The following is a 6,213-nucleotide window of genomic DNA, read 5'->3' on the forward strand; positions in this document are numbered from 1 at the left end:
AAGCGTGGCACAATATGACCCAATATATCCCGAAAAACCAAAGAAACAAACTAATAAAACCGACAGGTTGTCGTAATAGCTGCGAAAGAGACTACCAGGCCATAGACTCAAGATAACAAAAATAAGTTGACAAATTTATCGAACCCGCTTAAGAATTGTTAAAAACCTTCAGAGATGAACTAAAACGGCTAGTTCGAATTCAATCAGCAAAGATGGAAGGGCCTTTTATGAGGGACCTAAAAATAGTACGCGGCGTTAATCGCCACGTTTGGGCCTCTAGAGCATGAAGATCGTATTCCAAGACGGTTTCTGCATTCGGTACAATCGTGAAGCAAAAAACACCTATCGAGTCCTTGTGGGGGGAACAATTCACACTAACAATTCCACTAACAACGAAATTAGTGACACGTTTGCAAAGATGATGCATGACGTATGCTGACACCGAAGTTTAACCTGCTCAGATACTAGAAGGCAAAAGCTTTTACCGCAGATCTACTAGTAGTGATGATAACGCTCGACTTGACATCAAAACATATGGCTTGCGGGGGGTCTAGATTCAGCTTAGACTTTTGCTGAATTTTTTAATCCATCGACCACGTCCTGCCCCAAAGAAGCCAACGAAGCCTGAAAACATCAAGGTAATTGAAAACTATCAACACAATTTAGAAACTGAAGTAGTTATCTTCCACTCGATATGTCCTGTAAGGGGACACACGGCAGTCTGCAACACGCAATAGCACTATAAAGCAACCAGCCAACAAAATTTCCGAAAGAACGACGACACATACTCCGACGCAATAACATACATTCGAACGAAGATAAAATTCGCACTCCGCTGTCTCAGGGGCTGCCTTGGCACAAAACGGGTAACTGAGGTTGATAACACCTTCAGTGTTGTTGGGAGAGAGCGCTAGACCTCTGTCTAAGCGGCTCTTGCTGACGAGAGATTTGACAATAATCAAACATAGCTGGAAGATTGCCAGAAAATAGCCGCAATATATTCCTAGATCGGCAGTCTAAAAAAAACAGTAAAAAAGACAGACCAAAAAAATTCGTCTTTTCATTGAGGTCTGATATGTTATATTCTGAATTAAAATCTGCATAAGTTATTGCTGCCTCTATTAGCTGATCTCAAACAACCTTCATTTAGAGTGACACACACCCATTTGACCTTATCTCTTTGAATTAAAGTAAATAAAAGTCAATTTCAAAGTGAGGAAGTCAATTTTGAGAGTGAGGTAAGTCAAGTGTGACCAAAAATTTAATCAAGCGCATGAACAAAAAAACTAAGAGCGAAAAATGACGTCACACATGCAATTCAGTTGAAATTGCATGAACGAATGAACAAAAAGTGGCTGTGACGTCATATGGTCGTAACAAAAATCATGACGACGAAATAAAAAAACATAGCCGGAAGAATTGCGGAAGCGACTCGAAGCGTCAGAACTTCACTTACAAAACCGTAATTGCAACGGAAGCCACTACCTTTTGTATTAAACCATTAACTCACTACCTCTCCAGGTCTGCTCTAAAAATTGGTGAAACTTAAACCACTGTCAACAAGAGAAACAAAACGCAGCAAAATTTTATATCATTGAAAACGTTTGGTAACGTTAAAAAATCCAAAATAATTAAGGTGTTCAAAAACCTGATAGTCTGAAAAAGCTGACAAGGTTATCAATAGCCCTCAAATAATTCATGATTCTGATCTGAAAAAGATCGCGAAAGCAAACGGCAGATAATAGTCTTAGAAACTAAGTTAAAACTTTTCAAAAAAGAAAGATCAAAATTAAGAATCAGAGAACACCTATAATTACACTTCTAATCACTGCGATTAAGACAAAAACAACACACACCTGCTCCTTGCTGTACATAAGCTAGACAACATGATTTCATACCAAATCAAAAATAAAACTGATCATAGAAAAGACATAAGCAGCACAAGAATATTCAAAGGCAAAAAATCTTTTAAATTAATACCAAGGACAGAAGGAAGCTGTAGTAATTAGTCATAATTGGAAATTTTGGGAAAAGATTGCTATCAAACTCTCAGTACTGCCTTATGTTGAATGAAATTAACTGCAAACCAAAGAAATGACGGAAATCTAAGAAAAAGCTGAAATCATTCATTTTTACAACTGAAAAAATCAATATACCCAAAAAAAATGTAGGTGCCAGGACAAAGCTAGAATGATACTAACTAGCATGTAAATATGCGCACAATGTAAGGACCACCGTAAGAAAAAAGACATTCTTGATTTTTGAAAGTTAAAAATCAATTTAAAAAATTCAAGAAAAAAGAATACATTTCATTCTTCAGCATTCAAGACATAGAAAAGATAATTAGTCATCCGATACAAAGATCTATCCTCCTCAAGAGAACAAAAAAAAGGAAAAAGCAGAATTCATAAATACGAAACATTGAAAAAATTTGCAAAAAATGGTCAAAGAACTTTCAAGTTAAGACTGCATTTATGAAAGTTTTAAAAGTTTTTTTTCAAAACTTAACGCCAAAAAATATTTGAATTTTTATTGAAACGAAATTAAAGTCCCTCATGTTGCACAAAAAAACTATTTCTAGCAATTACAACGGAAATACAAACGAAAAACTGACGAAAATCGGAAAAAAAACTACCAAAATCGGATTAGCATATATACAATTTTATGAAACAAAATTACATCGAGGTAGAAAGAGGCGTTCAGTATAGGAATTATCAAAGAGAAGTTGCCACATTAAATGATTTTTGACAAAAAGATGGTTAAAAGATCCAAAAATGAAGAAATTAATATCAAAAAAGCCAAAAATTAACCAAAAAATCAATCATTATGTGCCAATTTTCAACTTGAAACGCATTTTCAGGCTCTGCAAAACACTGTGGTATCAATTTCCGAGGTTGACATTTCAATATAGTATCGAATAAAATTTATTTCTACAAGAAACCAAATTAAAAGCAAAAAAAAACTGGGCCACTTAGACGAAAAAACGGCTAAAAACGGTTATCTATATGTGCAATTCAGTCAAAAACTACTTTTCAAAGTCAAAAAGTCATTCATTAAACGCAGCGCATGATCAAAGAACTTCTCTCGTTTAGCGAAAATCTGTTCACCAAGACAGCTTTTCTCACTTTTGCTTTTAGGTCAAAATGCCGCTTGAACAAATCTACTTCCTGTAAAAATAGCCGGAAGAATTCCGGAAGCGACTCGAAGCGTCAGAACTTCACTTACAAAACCGTAATTGCAACGGAAGCCACTACCTTTTGTATTAAACCATTAACTCACTACCTCTCCAGGTCCGCTCTAAAAATTGGCGAAACTTAAACCACTGTCAACAAGAGAAACAAAACGCAGCAAAATTTTATATCATTGAAAACGTTTGGTAACGTTAAAAATCCAAAATACTTAAGGTGTTCAAAAACCTGATAGTCTGAAAAAGCTGACAAGGTTATCAACAGCCCTCAAATAATTCATGATTCTGATCTGAAAAAGATCGCGAAAGCAAACGGCAGATAATAATCTTAGAAACTAAGTTAAAACTTTTCAAAAAAGAAAGATCAAAATTAAGAATCAGAGAACACCTATAATTACACTTCTAATCACTGCAATTAGGACAAAAACAACACACACCTGCTCCTTGTGGTACATAAGCTAGACAACATGATTTCATACCAAATAAAAAATAAAACTGATCATAGAAAAGACATAAGCAGCACAAGAATATTCAAAGGCAAAAAATCTTTTAAATTAATACCAAGGACAGAAAGAAGCTGTAGTAATTAGTCATAATTGGAAATTTTGGGAAAAGATTGCTATCAAACTCTCAGTACTGCCTTATGTTGAACGAAATTAACTGCAAACCAAAGAAATGACGAAAATCTAAAAAAAAAGCTGAAATCATCCATTTTTACAACTTAAAAAAATCAATATACCCAAAAAAAATGTAGGTGCCAGGACAAAGCTAGAATGATACTAACTAGCATGTAAATATGCGCACAATGTAAGGACCACCGTAACAAAAAAGACATTCTTGATTTTTTAAAGTTAAAAATCAATTTAAAAAATTCAAGAAAAACGAATGCATTTCATTCTTCAGCATTCAAGACATAGAAAAGATAATAAGTCATCCGATACAAAGATCTATCCTCCTCAAGAGAACAAAAAATAGGAAAAAGCAGAATTCATAAATACGAAACATTGAAAAAATTTGCAAAAAATGGTCAAAGAACTTTCAAGTTAAGACTGCATTTATGAAAGTTTCAACTGTTTTTTTCAAAACTTAACGCCAAAAAATAATTGAATTTTTATTGAAACGAAATTAAAGTCCCTCCTGTTGCACAAAAAAAACTACTTCTAGCAATTACAACGAAAATACCAACGAAAAACTGACGAAAATCGGAAAAAAAACTACCAAAATCGGATTAGCATATATACAATTTTATGAAACAAAATTACATCGAGGTAGAAAGAGGCGTTCAGTATAGGAATTATCAAAGAGAAGTTGCCACATTAAATGATTTTTGACAAAAAGATGGTTAAAAGATCCAAAAATGAAGAAATTAATATAAAAAAAGCCAAAAATTAACTAAAAAATCAATAATTATGTGCCAATTTTCAACTTGAAACGCATTTTCAGGCTCTGCAAAACACTGTGGTATCAATTTCCGAGGTTGACATTTCAATATAGTATCGAAAAAAATTTATTTCTACAAGAAACCAAATTAAAAGCAAAAAAACTGGGCCACTTAGACGAAAAAACGGCTAAAAACGGTTATCTATATGTGCAATTCAGTCAAAAACTACTTTCAAAGTCAAAAAGTCATTCATTAAACGCAGCGCATGATCAAAGAACTTCTCTCGTTTAGCGAAAAACTGTTCACCAAGACAGCTTTTCTCACTTTTGCTTTTAGGTCAAAATGCCGCTTGAACAAATCTACTTCCTGTAAAAAAAAATAGCCGTAAGAATTCCGGAACCGACTCGAAGCGTCAAAACCTCAGATGCAAAACGTAATTGCAGCGGAAGCCATTACCTTTTGTATTAAACCATTAACTCATTACCTCCCGAGGTCTGATCTAAACATTGGTGAAACTTAAACCACTGTTACCAAGAAACAAAACGCAGCAAACTTTTATAAAATTGCAAACGCTTGGTAACGTTAAAAAAATCCGATACAATTAAGATGGTCCAAGTTCTGATAGGTTGAAAATGCTGACAAGGCTATCAATTGCCCCCAAATAATTCACGATTCTAATCTCAAAGATCGGGAAACCAAACCCCAGATAATAATATTAGAAACTAAGTTCAATACTAAAATTACATTTCTAATCACAACAATTAAGACCAAAAACAGCACATACTTCTTCTTTGTTGTACATATGCTAGACAACATGATTTCATACTAATTCAAAAATTAAATTGATTATAGAAGACTTAAGCAGCAGAAGAATATTCAGACAAAAAATCTTTTAAATTAATACCAAGGCCGGAAGAAAGTTGCAGTAATAGTAATAAAGGAACATTTTGGAAAAGGCTTGCTAGCAAGCTCTCAGTACTGCCATATGTTGAGTGAAATCAACTGCAAATCAAAGAAATGACGAAAATCTAAGAAAAGGCTGAAATCATTCAATTTTTTAACAACTGAAAAAAATTAATATAACGAAAAAAAAGTATGTGCCACAACAAAGCTAGAAAGTTACTAACTAGAATGTGAAGAATATGGGCACAATGTAAGGAACACCGTAACAGAAAGACATAATTGATTTTTGAAAGTTAAAAATCAAATTAAAAAAATCAAGAAAAAGGAATACATTTCATTGTTCAGCATTCGAGACATAGAAAAGATAACTAGTCATCCGATACAAAGATCTATCCTCCTGAAGAAAACAAAAAAATAGGAGAAAGCACAATTCAAACATACGAAACATGAATTTGCAAAAAAAATGGTCAAAAAAACTTTTAGGACTGCATTTATGAAAAAGCTTTAACTGTTTTTCAAAAACTTAACGCCAATAAATGATTGAACTTTTACTGAAACGAAATTGAAACCCCTTGTCTTGCACAAAAAGACGGTTTCTAGTAAGTAAAACCAAATTAGAAGCCGAAAAACTGACAAAAATCGGAGAAAACTACCAAAATCGGATTAGCATATGTACAATTTTATAAAACAAAATTCTATCGAGGTAGAAAGAGGCGTTGAGTATATGAATTTTCAAAAAGAA

The sequence above is a fragment of the Convolutriloba macropyga genome, chromosome 6, assembly GCF_964194025.1.
Source record: "Convolutriloba macropyga chromosome 6, txConMacr16.3, whole genome shotgun sequence".
NCBI classification, from domain to species: Eukaryota; Metazoa; Xenacoelomorpha; order Acoela; family Convolutidae; genus Convolutriloba; species Convolutriloba macropyga.